The sequence below is a fragment of the Carettochelys insculpta genome, chromosome 9, assembly GCF_033958435.1.
Source record: "Carettochelys insculpta isolate YL-2023 chromosome 9, ASM3395843v1, whole genome shotgun sequence".
In the NCBI taxonomy this organism is placed as follows: Eukaryota; Metazoa; Chordata; order Testudines; family Carettochelyidae; genus Carettochelys; species Carettochelys insculpta.
Window position 1 is genome coordinate 41,778,178 of NC_134145.1, and position 14,541 is coordinate 41,792,718.

Sequence of the window (14,541 nt, forward strand, 5' to 3'; positions counted from 1 at the left end):
ATTGCTATATTTATTTGTATTTACTTTCACTATACTATACTTACGGAAAACGTAACTAAAATGAACTTATGGTTAAAATGCTGGTTATTTGAGAGTTTTGGATAACAGACCACCAGATATGAAAGAGCTTACTGTACTCCAATTCTGCATTAAACTTTCACTGCCATCCTTAGCACAAACCCAACAGCAATATTTACCCAATTAAATCAGACTTGCACTCTAATGCAAAATCTTAAGCCAGGATCAGAGGTATTTGGTGAGAGCTGAAACTGATGACTTTGCTTTGCTGTGCTATTCAGCAGGTTCAGGCATGATGCACAAATTTTCAATATGGCTAAAATAGTTACTAAATAGTCTACAAACACTATGAATTTGTAATTGATATTTGAGCAATTAGCATATGAAGAACAAAAGGCAGCTTCCAGAACTCCTTAGATTTCTTACTAAAAGGGTTGCGAAGCGTGATAATTCACTGAAAAATAGTCAGAAGAAATAGTCTGACCTCTGTTTTTACTTTCTTTGTAAATTCATCTAACTACAATAAAAGTCAAACATTTTACTTTATTTGCTGTGCTTCGGATGTTGCCATTTCAATCAGATTTTTACAGAGTAAATGCAAAAAGCTCCTGTTGAACTGAAAACAAAAAAAAAAAAGACTAAATTTTACCTCTGGAATTGTGATGAGCACCTCTGCAACAGCACAACTTCGGAAATACCCTGTTTATTTAAAAGGAAAACAAGATTTTAAGATCAATTCATCCACCACTATGCTGCTATGAAATCATAATGCCTGACTTGTGTTTAGATACCAGTTATATTTTCCATGCTTAGCCCCATGTCATTTCTTTGCAGTGAAATTTCTTGTTATTTGGTCTTGTTTTATTTTTCTGTTAAAAGAAGCTTCCTCATCTATTTTATGCTAATTATAAAATTAACATTTTTTCATATGAAAAAATAATTTAGAACAAAAAATGTATCAAAAGTGCTTGCCTCCTTAATGTCACCCATTTAAACTTTTTCCCCCTTTCCAACACAGAATGTGCACATTTAATACGTGCATATACAGAAATCCATCTAATCCTAGGCCATGTCTTTCAGAAGAGAAGGACTTCTTTCAAAAGATTGCGGTAGTGTAATTGTAGCCCTACTGTAATGAAATCCAGTAGCTTTTCATCTGTCAGCTCAGTATGCATAATTACATCCTTTATGTAATAGGAATACAGAAGTTGGAGAAAACTTTGTTATCTAGTTCATCCCCTGCCAATGCACGATTTTTCTCAATAGTAAATTTCGTCTTTGCACATTGTTGTCTTAAATATCTCAATAGAGAGGACTTTCACAATCTATTTAAGGTCAGCACATTTTCCCCTGTATTTTTAAACAAAAAGTCATCATGAAAACTAGAAACAATAATCAGTGCAGCAATCGATAATTACACGACGAGAGCTCTGAAGCTCTTAGGGTGAAATTAAAAGGACTAAAGAAACAGTCAAATTTTGACACAAAAATTCTAGACATAGATCAGACCAATTCCTACTAGTGAATTTAATTTATGTTACTTACAGAAAACCATACTATGTTGACAGATATAACTTTTTATCAAAAACACTTATTTTCTTCTGACTACCCCATTACTATGGCTAGGAATAACTAGGAAAACAAATGTTCCTGTGCACATATTATTTGTTGTCTTTTTGTTCACTGGGGACCTGTGGAATGAGAGCTTAAAGCCAACAATCCAATTTTTCTGTGCTTTTGCAGATACTTCAGAAAAGGAGTGAGAGAGATATGGAGGGAATACTGTAGAAAACTGAGAGAAATAAGATTTTTCTGCTCTGATTCAGTGGAACGGTGAAAAGTGATAAGTGAAAAAAAGTGATAAATGAGATAAAATACTAAGGGGTGCCAGTCAAGAAGGAATTTTAATTTTAGATTTTTAATTTCAGTTTCTATTAATTTAAAATATACTTTCAAAAGCTTTTCAGTATTACTGCAGAAAGGAAATTAACAAGATGCCATTGATAGTTGTCACAAAAAGTTTAGGAGGCTGATAAAAGACCCCCTGTTCATTCACTTTACTTGTGGTACTTTATTGATCTGTCCTGTTTGGTTCTTTTTCATGTTATTTATTTGTACTGTCAAGGTATTACAGCGCACCAACATTAATTAATTAATGGTTGCACAGGCACTAAAAGAAATGATAATTGAGCAGCTGACTTCAACCACCTGCAGAAGAATATGTTCATAATCTGGAAACTAAAAAGGGATAATGGCTCCTAACCTGCAAATTTAACTCAGGCAAGAGTCCCACTGCAGACAGGAGTTTGACATGATTAGGGCCTATGGGATCATGCTTATTGCAATTTCTTTGCAGTCATCCTATTAAGTACTTTGTAAGTCCACCACTACAGTTTAGTCATACATTGAATTCCCCATGGAATGCCGTCAATGTATTTCTTGCAAAGCTCCTCGCAGGCAACCACAACTTCATAATTATATAGTCAATATGCCGCCTCAAACCCTTTTGTGGATTGAGTTTTTTTTAGCTATCACTTTCCTTCAATTTATTTTAAAGTCCTCCTGTATTCATCAGAACAGAAAACTGAAGAAAACTGAAAATGTGGAGCCATACTGTATCAGTGAAACAAAGGGGAAGTGGAAATTTGGACAGATGACTAAGGAGGAGTATAAATATATGGCTGGAAAATGCCAGGCAGTAATCAGGAGAGCAAAGGCACAACTGGAACTGCAGGTGGCAAGGGATATGAAGGGTAACAAGAAGGGTTTCCACAGGCATGCTAACAATAAAAGGGTTATCAGGGAAGGTGCGGGGCCATTTCCGGATGAGAGAGGTAACCTAGTGACAGATAATGTAAGAAAATCTGAAGTACTCAATGCTTTTTTTGCCTTAGTCTTCATTGTCAAGGACAGCTCCCACACTACGGTGTTAGACAATATAATATGGGAAAGTGGAGGGCAACCATCTGTGGGGAAGGTACAAGTTAAGAGCTATTTAGAAAAACTAGATGCACACAAATCCATGGGTCTGGATTTAATGCACCCATGGGTACTGAGGGAATTGGCAGATGTCACTGCCAAGACTTTGGTCATTATCTCTGAGGACTCTTGGAGATCGGGACATATTCTGGATGATTAGAAAAAGGCAAATATAGTGCCCATCTTTAAAAAAAGGAAAGAAGGACAATCCAGGGAACTATAGACTGGTCAGACTTACCTCAGGCCCTGGGAAAATAATAGAAGGGATCCTCAACAAATCCATTTTGAAGCACTTGGAAGAGGGGAAAGTGATCAAAAGGAGTCAACATGCATTCACCAAGGGCAACTCATGCCTAACTAATCTGATTAGCTTCTGTGATGAGGTAACAGGATCTGTGGACATGAGGAAGTATGGATTGGATCCATGGACTATAAGACGGATAGAAAGCTGGCTTGACAGTCGGGTCCAATAGGTAGTGGTCAATGGCTCAATATCTGGATGGTGGTCAATTTCACATGGAGTGCCTCAAGGGTCAGTTCTGAGGCTGGTGTTGTTCAATATCTTTATTAATGACCTGGATGAGGGACTGGATTGCACCCTCAGCATGTTTGTGGATGACACCAAGCTAGGGGAAGAGGTAGATACGTTGGAGAGCAGAGGTAGGACTCAGAGTGACCTGGATAAATTGGAGGATTGGGCTGAAAGAAACCTGATGCAGTTCAATAGGGAAAGTGTAGAGTCCTGAGCTTGGGAGAAAAGGATCCCAAACATTGTTATAGGCTGGTGACTGACTGGCTAAGCAGCAGTATAGCAGAAAGGCACCTAGGGATTACAGGGATGAAAGGTTGAATATGAGTAAACAGTGTGTCCTTGTAGCCAAGAAGGCTAATAGCATACTGGGGTGCATTAGGAGGAGCATTTTGAGCAGATCTAGAGAGGTTGTTGTTCCCCTCTATTCAGCACTGGTGAGGCCACATGTGGAGTACTGTGTCTAGTTTTGCCTCCCCCCGCAGTATAGAAAGGATGTGGATGTGCTGGAGCAGGTTCAGTAGAAGGCAACAAAAATGATTAAGGGGCTGGATCACATGACATATGAGGAGAGGTTGAGGGATTTGGGCTTATTTCATTTGCAGAAGAGAAGACTGAGGAGTGATTTAATAGCAGCCTTCAACTTCCTGAGAGGGTGCTCTAAAAAGGATGGAGAGAAACTGTTCTCACTGGTGACAGATGGCAGAACAAGGAGTAATGGTCTGAAATTGCAGAAGGAATGGAGTAGGTTGGATATTAGGAAAAACTACTTCTCCAGAAGGTTGGTGAAGCACTGGAATGCATTGCACAGGGAGGTGGTGGAATCTCCTCCATTCCTAGAAGTGCTTAAGTCGTGGCTTGACATAGCCATGGCTGGGATGACTTAGTTGAGGTTGATCCTGCTTGGGGCAGGGGACTGGACTCAATGACCTCTTGAGGTCCCTTTCAGCTCTGTGATTCTATGATTAGCTCTACATGGATCTGTACAGGGCATTATGATTCAGGGAACCAGCATGCCTCTGGGAGATATTCAAGAACAAGCCTTTAACCCACACCTCAGGGTGTACAGCATGCACTCATCTGAAACCAGACAGTACTCGCAATTGGCGCAGAGACAGGAAATGGTTAATGCCCCTTCTTATTTTGAAGATGATTGCACTCTGGGGGCAATGGCTACTCAAGTCATGGCAAACATGCTCAGGCCATCTATGTTCCTTCCTCAGGAAAATTCAAGTCCATATTTCCTTTGACTCACTGTACAGTAGAGATGTTATTATTTGTGCAGAGTACCATCTCTTCAGTGCACCACCTACTATGCACATGGGTAAAGGAACAGAAGTGCCATGCCAAATCAGACCACTAATTCACCTGTGGAAGAGGATGGCATAAGAAACACAGTAATAGATAATTTTGAAATAATCTGTTCTTTGCTACCTTCCCTGCCACTAGAGCCTGAAGTTTATGGGTTTATGTTCCTCCTAGTTTTTAAAGTTATTTTCTTTAATTTTGGATAATCTCAATATCACACAAAGATGACAACCCATCAGTCAATTATGGAAACACATTCCACCCCATAGGAGTGTCTATGTTACTACTTGCTTTTCTATCCTAAACAGTTTTTGCCAAGGCAGGTCAATTGGTAGTGTTGACAGTGGCAATTCCAACAAGCACAGGACAAAGGTCTTATAGTGACTGTATGTAATCAAAGGGGTCTGGAAGACATGGTGGTTAAAATCCCAGTGAAATCCCTTAGGAATCCTAACCATCAATATACTCGTAGCACTTTCAGTAGCATTAAACATTAGCAAAGCCAGCCTGGTTTAAAGGAGGTCAAAGTCCATGCCCTGATCTAATAGCAGGACCCAAACACTTCATTTGGATGGCTTTTCTTTCTCCATACATACAAATTCCTTGTCAGTGTGGATATTGTTTATTTGCACCGTGGGAACCCACTTTGTGCCACAATATTTGTCTCTTTTCAGATATCTTAAAAATGTCTTGTGACCTATCATTTTTATGTTGTACCACGTGATTTTTTTCAGGGCACTTTTTCCTCACTTGTTATTTCTCATCTCACAATCCCACGATTAGCGACAATATTTTCCTTCCAAAACTCATTTGAATGTCTCTGTCACTCCACCATTTTTATTTTTTTTTCCTTTTTCATATGGATCTTTTCAATCTACTGTTTACCTTGAATTTTTCAACCTTTTTTTGACAACACATTGGCAGTTCCATTGCTCCTGGAGCTGGGAAAATAGGCTGTAATTATATATATTAGTGTCAATTAATTTAATTTTTAGTTCCACTTCAGAACTTCATGTGAGTAGTGCTCAGCACTGTGGGTTGGGGCATAGGTGACTTGAGGTTGCTTTCAACTGCTGGGTTGCAATGGTCCTGAGTGTACCTCTCCACCAACATTCCCAGGAATGGGAGAAGCATGTCACAGGAAGGCTTTCCTATGACCTAGGGATTCCCCCACATCAAGGAATTCTTCAGGTGACTGGATATGCCAGTTGCCTGTTTGATTTACACTGTCAGAGTATCACAAAATAGCCAGGACTGATTACTACTTCTTTCTTTTGTTATTTGCAGGACAACGTGAAACTAAACAAACAAACAAACAAAACAAAGAATGCGATGCAGGAAATATACAGATAAAATCATTCTGATAATTTAACAGTAGTCAACATTCTTCATCACACGGAACAAACCTATTTGGTAAATGAGGCACTGATATATGCAAAGCAGGCAGCAGTCAGAGATGAAAATATATTGATTCACAATCGGCATAGAACAGCCTAATAGAATTGAATAGTAAGACTGTCACCGATCGTGTTTGCTGTCTGGGATTCTAAAGGAAAATAATGGGAAAGCCATGCCATGGCATTAATGACAACTGAGTGAAATGTGCCAACAAGAGCTAATAATGTACCTGCATGATACAGGCCATTAAGCAGCCAGCTCACAATGGTCCTTGAATAACAGAAACAAATTAAGATGACATTTATGGTCAAATACCTTGTCTTATTAAACTGTGTTAAACACTTTTCAGAATAATTAATGAACTCTGAAACTGATCATTCAAATATTTAAGCAATTGCCTTGTCTGCTTTTTCCTAGTTAGTAATTATTTAAGTCAGCACTGAGAGATAGCAAGGTAGGAATAAGCACAACAGTATCAAGAAAATGCTTTCTGCTGCCGTTGTGAAAATCTAATGGTCTTCTGCAACAAACATGAAAAAACTTTTATTACCATTAACTGGCATCACTATGATATAATTCCAGCTGTGTAAACAGAGAGCATTTTTGTCCTAAGGACAGGGATACAATAGAAAATATACCTATACAGAAACCATAACAGAAATTGAGAAGCAATACATGCAGTGTCTGCTCCTTTCTGACATTTTCTTGCTGTACTAAAAAGGTGGATGTAGATTCTCCAATAACCTGTAATAGATTTTTTGGGGGGCATGTGGGGGAACTTGTCCTCAATTGTCCTCAGTTTTCTTGAGTGGAGGCAACCCTAATCTGTCAGATGCAGTGTGGAAAATACTGTTCCCGCAGCAACATGGAGGCCTTGTAAAGTTCGTGTTAAGCTTCATGGGGCAGTGAGGGGGCTGCTTTCCACGGCATTCCTGAAACCCTTACTGGAAACGTATAATACCTGCCTAATCATGCATGCCACGTTCTGCGCTGTTTGCACCAGCCGTCATTTCCTGCTGGTTTCCTGCCTGGGTTGGTCAGCCTAGCCACTAAGATTGGCTCCGAAATTTAGGTGATGATCCTCTGCTGATCCGATCAACTTCAGTTGAGCTTTAGTCAATCGGGTCCCAATACCACAAGCCTACTCTGCATGGGATTCCAATTATGACACTGAAGGCTCTGTCAGGGGAACAATACACCATAAATGATCTTTAGGAAGTCAGATAAATGAAAGTTAATAGCACAAACCAAGGGCAGACCTTCTAATTAAAATAAATTATGTTGTTTCTGAGGCATTTAAATACATCATTGCAATTACTAGGTTTAATGTATCTCTAAAATACCTTTTAGATTTCTTTGTGCATAAATCTGTGTATACCGATTAATATTCTGCATTTTTTTGCATCAGACAAGGTGTATAAAACAAATGCATGGCTAAATAAATGCCCAAGGTAAACAGTTCCAGTGGTGTAATTTACTGTCATGACTTTTCAGGAATTGTTTTAAAATGAAGGACTATTTTTTGTGAGAAATAACGATAAAATGTTTGTATTAGGAAAGTCAAACTTTCATTCCAAACAAAATCAATTGAGAGAATATAATGGATCCTGTGCATTTAAGTAAAATGATAATTCATGATACTTTTAAATTTTACTTCACTGACTAGTTTGTCATGAGAAAAAATTGAAAACAAGAATTATGTATGTTTTTGAGTTAATTCCTAAGTAGGACCAAAGCTTTTACTTCCCGTCTCCCAAAAAATTAAAATAATTTATGTGGGTTTATATATTGTGAAAGGAAGATTGCGGCCATTGTGTATGTTTCACTCTTAAAAATTGGAGAGGAAATTCAAATCTATTTTATAGCGTAGATTAATACACAGCCACACTGTTAGGTAGGATAGCAGAATGACTAGCCGTCCATTCTATCCAGTCACGGAGCTATTTAAAGCAATCTGTAAAGTGAAAGGTCTTATAATTGACTCACATTTTGTTCTACTCTTCCTTTGCAATGTCACCTACTTAACTTGGTTTAGTTCAAGTGCATCTTTATCATGCTATTCAAATCCAGTTGCTTTGCTTTTTTCTTCTTGGCTTATTGCTGCTGCTTTTTAATTTTTTTTTCTACTGTCAGTCTGGTTGTAGATTCTCTTGGGTAAAGCCCGGCTGTTAATATGCAGAGCATCTTGCTCTGTAATCAGTAGTTCTGAAAGGTTGTTACTAATGTTCTCTGAGGACTACTACAAATCATGAATAAGTAGAAACCCCTATACCATTTCAAGTAAGCTCTGCATCCTGCATATTAGATCATCTTTTATTCTCTACATTTTACACACAGGCTAATACACCAATGACAAAACAAAAATCCCGCTCATATAAATGTCATTTACCTAAAAATGCTAACATTGAACTATTTCCTAATTTGATTCAAGTGGACCTGCCTTGCTTTTAATGTTGTGTTCAAATCACTGCATACTATGAAAAAGTGGAGGCATTTTGCTTACCTACGTGTTCCCCTTTGGGACACATTTCATTAAAAAGCCCTTCTGGTGTAGTATATGCTTTCACTCTGCCTCCAAGGAGACATAAAAACCATTTGACACTGTAGCTTCTGCAGTGTCTCACAAATAAGTACCAGGATTCTTAATATTATTTAAAAGATCCTTTCATGGAAGCAAAACCTTTTAAAATTCTTCTAAGTACTTTATGAATTATTAATTAGCCTGTTATGCTTATGCCTGCAATGGGAACATAAAACAAGACAAAAAGCACATTGAAAGGTGAAACTCCAAATGGTCCTGTTAGGAAAAGGCATTCCAAAAACATTTAAACATTCTCCTGAAATTGTGTTTCTGATAAAATTTCTCTGTGTTAAAGAATTATTTTACATATGAACTCAATTAATTCAGATTCCAAAGGTCTAAAAGTAGTAAAAATATAGGAATTGTAATAAAATCACAACTAGGTACAGACCTGATCTGATACCATAGATTAAATTACAAAAAACGGGAGAGGGAACATGGCATTTACAGCAAGCATTTCCATAACACCATAAAAATGTTATCTGTGCACTGTTAAAAATAGCTTAATGCATGGATCCCTTCAATTTATGTTCTAATGCAACTCAGCACCTATCTCAGTGCTTTATCACAAGCCTATTTTGGTTAAACGTGTTTGGTTAAATATCTCACGTAGCTGATGGTATTCCCATGTCATATTTCATTTTACAAATTTGCAAAGAGAGTGCTGCTGATAAATTCCAGATATTTTAGACACAAGAAAACACACTTGAGAGGCAAGAGGATAGACTGTTAGCCAGGAAAGGCCAAGAGAGTATCTCCATTCATGATATAAATACTGCAATTAGCCAATAATTGTACTGTGATTAAAGAAAATAAAGCATATCATATTTCTGGGTGAAAAGAGCTGGAAACCAATTACATTTAGCATTAATGGTTGCAACATTTCTTTGTAGCATACATCGAACAAACTAGCCACAAAGTTTGTATTTTTAGAAACAAAGCATTTCTGTGTCAGCTGTGAAACTTGGTAGCCTTTTCCTCGCTTATGCTTTCTTATTTTTTTCTAAAATAAAATATTAATGGTAAAGAACACACAAGATGTATAATATAGGGCCATAGCAATGTGTGCAAAAAATAAAACTTTGTAGTGCTATTTTATGATAAAATCCCCTACAAAATCACTGTGGCTCTGCGTCTACACTACGAGATAAATTTAAATTTATTTATATCCATTTTCTAATTTTGGAATTTATAAGTTCGATTTTGACCATCCTCACTTCACACCTTGCTCCACACAGGTGAGTCATTGCTGCCACACACATATTAGCTAATATTGACTGCTGCAGTAGTGCATTGTGGGAAGCCATCTCACAGTGCTCCCATCCTTGTAGCATTCTGGGTATTGTCGCTGGTCTTGACATCATATTCCCCTGAAAATATGTTGATCCATTGGACATAATGCAGAAGACACTCAAAATTACAAGAAAGAATATTTAGTTTCCCCACACATTATATTGCCAACATGGGTGCAGCAACTATCTTCTCAACTGGCCATCCATCCCACCTCCCATCGTCGCTGAAATGTGATCCCTGAATATAATGCAGGAGCCACAAATGTTAGACTGAGAAGAATGTAGGAAGAAAAAAACTGCTTTCCCCTTACACTATATTGCCAACATGGATGCAGCGATTGGCCATCCATCCCACTTCACATCACAGCCAAAATGTGATTCCTGAAAATAATGCAGGGGCAAGAATGCAGGAAGAAAGAAATAATTTTTGGTTTCCCCACACCTTATTGTTAATGGAAAGGGTTTTTGGCTTTCCAGTGCACTATAAGTCTTCCATGCAATGAATGTGTTCTCAACTGGCCATCCATCCCACCTCCCATCATCACAGGAACAAGAACTACTCATTTTGCACCAGTGGCAGCAAGCCCAGGTATGGGCCAAGGGGGTAGGTGTTGCTGGATAACCAGTTGAAGTAGCTGTCCCCCGGTAGCAGGAAGCCCCTTAGCCACCAGGGAAGACTTTTCCCCGGAGGCAGCAGCAAGCCCAGGTATGGGCCAAGTTTGGCTGGGGGGGCGGGTGTTTCACTGGATGACCAGTTGGAGTATTCTACCTCTGCGGCAGTAGCGAGCCCCTTAGCCACACTGGGAGACTCCAAGAGTGGTAGTGATTCTCCCTCACTAGAGGTTTTTAAGTCCTGGCTTGATAAGTTCCTGGCTCAGATGACTTAGTTGGGGTTGATCCTACTGGAAGCAAGGGGCTGGATTTGGTGACCTCCTGAGGTCCCTTCCAGCCCTATGATTCTATGATTCTATGGTGGCAGCAGCAAGCTCAGATATGGGCCGGGGGGGGTGGTTCCTGGATGACCAAGTGAAGTATTCTCCCCCAGGAGTGGCAAGCCCCATCGGGGGAGACATTTTCCTGGCAGCACCAGCAGGCCCCTTAGCCACTGGGGGAGACTTTTACCTGGCGGCAGCAGCAAGGCCAGGTATAGGTCAAGTGGGGAGGTGTCACTGGATGACCAGTTAAGCTGTTCCTTCCCCACAGCAGCAGCAAAGCAGCCCATATCTTAACCGCTGGGGGAGACTTCCTCATGGTGGCAGCAAAGCCCTCTCTTGCCTGCATGATTGGCAGCAGTGTCATCACTGAACAGCAGGCACATCCCTTTATTGAGTTGAGTTGGGGGCTAGCCATATGATGTGGCTGAGCATGGGAAAGACCCAGAGTGTGTGGTGACAGGGGTGGAGAGAAAGGGGTTCTCACACAAATGTAAACCTCTGAGAAGAAGTTTCTTGGCATGTTATGCAAGCACAACCCCCAGCACTGCCTTGTTGACACATGATACCGCAAGGCACGGGCTGGCACCCAGCTGCTCAGAAGAAAATAGCAGGTGTATAGACAGAGCTGCGAACTCTCTGCAGCGGTTATTTGAATGGGTAGATGCATGCACCCCACTAAGAGCATAGAAGAAAGAAGCCGTTTCTCAGGCTGTCATAAACTAACATGAGCCCACAGCTAAAGGCTTGCTGCACCCACTTGAAAAATCAGGCTCTTCCTGTTACTGGAGAGCAGTAGCCAGAGCATAGCAGTGAGATGGACATTGTGGGTTACATACAGGACACCTCTGGAGGCTCATAAATTTGCTTTTAAGGTGTGGCGCTTCCCACGGGCCTTTAATTGAACTTCTGAATTGGAGCTTGACTCTATGCCCATCAGGTAACTGCGATTTTATAATCTTGAGATGAGTGCACCCACAATTGAGCTAATGGTCTTTACAGAGAAGGCAGGCACGTGGTAAAATTGAGCTAACTACCTTAAATTCAAATTTATTTTGTAGTATTGATGCAGCATCAGTGAAAAATTTAGGGCTGTTACAAAGTGATTGATTGACAGAATGACAGACTGCAAACAGTACAATCAGAGGCTGCAGATTTCTTAAACTGACCAACCAATGGGTTAAAAAGATGGTTTAGAAATACAAGGGAGAGAACACTAGAAAGTGCGCTGTTGAGGACAGTGAAGGGGCACAACTCACCACTATGGCACCTTCACTGGTTATTACAGGGATTACCTATTCTTGCCAGTGTGCCCTTGTCTGGTGACAGCTCTCCACCACCACTTCTGCTCCAGGGACCCCCATCAATCCTAGGACCATGGTGTCCTCCTAAAACATAACTGTCTGGTGGTGGCACACAGTTCTCTCATCTCCTGCAGGAAGAGTAGTCCACTGTTAATCCGCTTTTCTCAGTGGCAACTGCAGGTAGTCTGGCCATTTCCTGCCCACTGCTCCAGGTTCCAGCCCAGTGACCCTACAAATGGTAGCTACATGCTGCAGCCCCCTCCAGCCTCTCAGTGCCTTTCCTGGGGCCCTTACCCCTGACTCTCAGCACCTTCTTTGTCCTTGTGTCAGGGTTTCAGCTTGCCTGTCATAGCAGCTAGCCAGGAGCTCTCCCTAGATTCCATGGTCTCAGCCAGAAGTACTGCTTTGCCCAGGATGCTGGCATTCCTTCTTTCCACTAGGATCCTGATCTTCCCTCCCTGAGCTGTAGGCAGCTACTGAACTTGTACTGCTCTGCAGCTTTTCTTATAGGAGTCTGCCTACCCTGACTGGGTGCTTCTCTCAGCCCTTCTCTGATTGGCTGTCTCCTGAGCAGCCTACTTAAGAGTCTGTTAACCCCGTAGAGCCCAGTGTGGGGCAGGTGTCTCATCACAAAGAGAATTCTGCTTGGGTAGAGGGATACCTTGGACAAACTATTAAGTGTCTTTTTGCTCCAGTTTTTATGATTCTTTGGTTAGTCCAGCCTGCATTAGAGATGACTAGAAATTGGGGAAAATATATGTGCCTTTTTCCTAGTTTTTATTATAATTTTCCAACCCCTATATTAAGACAAACCTTGCCTTCTGCTAATTGAATATTTCCTCTAATTCACGGTCAAGCTTAGTTTTGTGCCCCTAATTCAATCTCCGTACCAAGATGAGTCATCTGCCCTCACTCTGCTGGGACTCGGGCACTGAACTTCCAGCATGACCCTTGGCCATTGAGATTAAAGGACTCTTCAGACAAGCAGTCATGAAGAAGAGCAAAATGCAAGCAGCTGGGTTTTGAGTGCTGCAAAAGTGGGGTCTCACAGCAGTCTCAATACATGTATGACTAACTGATGGAACATATTTTGTAGGCATTACAGCAGACTGGAATCTGAAATCCTTTCCAGAGAAGTCTTGACCCAAAGACCACTGAAGCTCATGCTTAACTTTGAAATCAATGTGGCAGTCATGTGCTTAAACTTAACCATGTGCTTCAACGCTTTGCTACCTCAAATCACACCCCTCTGCACCTTACAGGACTAAGACCTGATGGTTATTGTTTTTCTGTTCAAGTCTAATCTTTTGGATCTTACTCAAGCTATATTCAAACAAAACTCCCTTTCTGATTTCATTAAATGCATTGAGTGAGTACAGAATTCAGGATTCAGGCCAGGTAAAAATATTTTACTTTTGCAAATTACAAATTAAAAAAAAATCCAGTAAAATAGTTAAATACAAAGTTTCTTTGTGAACTAAACAGTACATAACATTTTAATGTAGGTATGCCCTATAATTAAATATCTAACCACGCAGTAACATGTTATTTTTAAGACTTTGCATTACAGGTTCATACATTCTGATGCACACCCTTTTAAATATCTTTAGAAACCTCATTCAGTGTTTCCAGCAGAAAGGTTCATAAAAATAAGTGGTCATGGTAAACTGTACATTTGTATTAATATATCTTAAGCAGTTTACTAGTCGCATTAGAACTGATTCAATTTACTTTGAAAGCTATTAATATCTGAATAGTTCATGAATATTGTCTTATTCCCTTAACCTAATATCAGCTCTAATATGGGAAAAGCACATTAAAAGGAAGTATATATATAATATATTCTCTGCACGACATAGCTAAGCCTTTAGTATCTACTGTATGAAGAAGTAATTATGTCAAAGTGAGTACAGTTATGTGTGCCAATTTGATAGTGTGAACTACCAAAAAAATGAGATTTGACCCAAGAAATTCAGCCTCTCATTAACAAGACAGTCTAAATCTGGCTCTGAGTAAAACTATGACAACACATGGACAGGTTCTGCCCTGTGCTATGGCGTCCCTCAGCAGGGACACAGCAAGTTATGAAACTTCCTCGAGGTGGACAGTCTGTCAAGAGAAGACTTGCAGCAACCTTACGTCTGCCAAGATTTGCATCTGGCTGTGTAACCATCAAAGTGGATTCTGTTGGCTCTGGAGG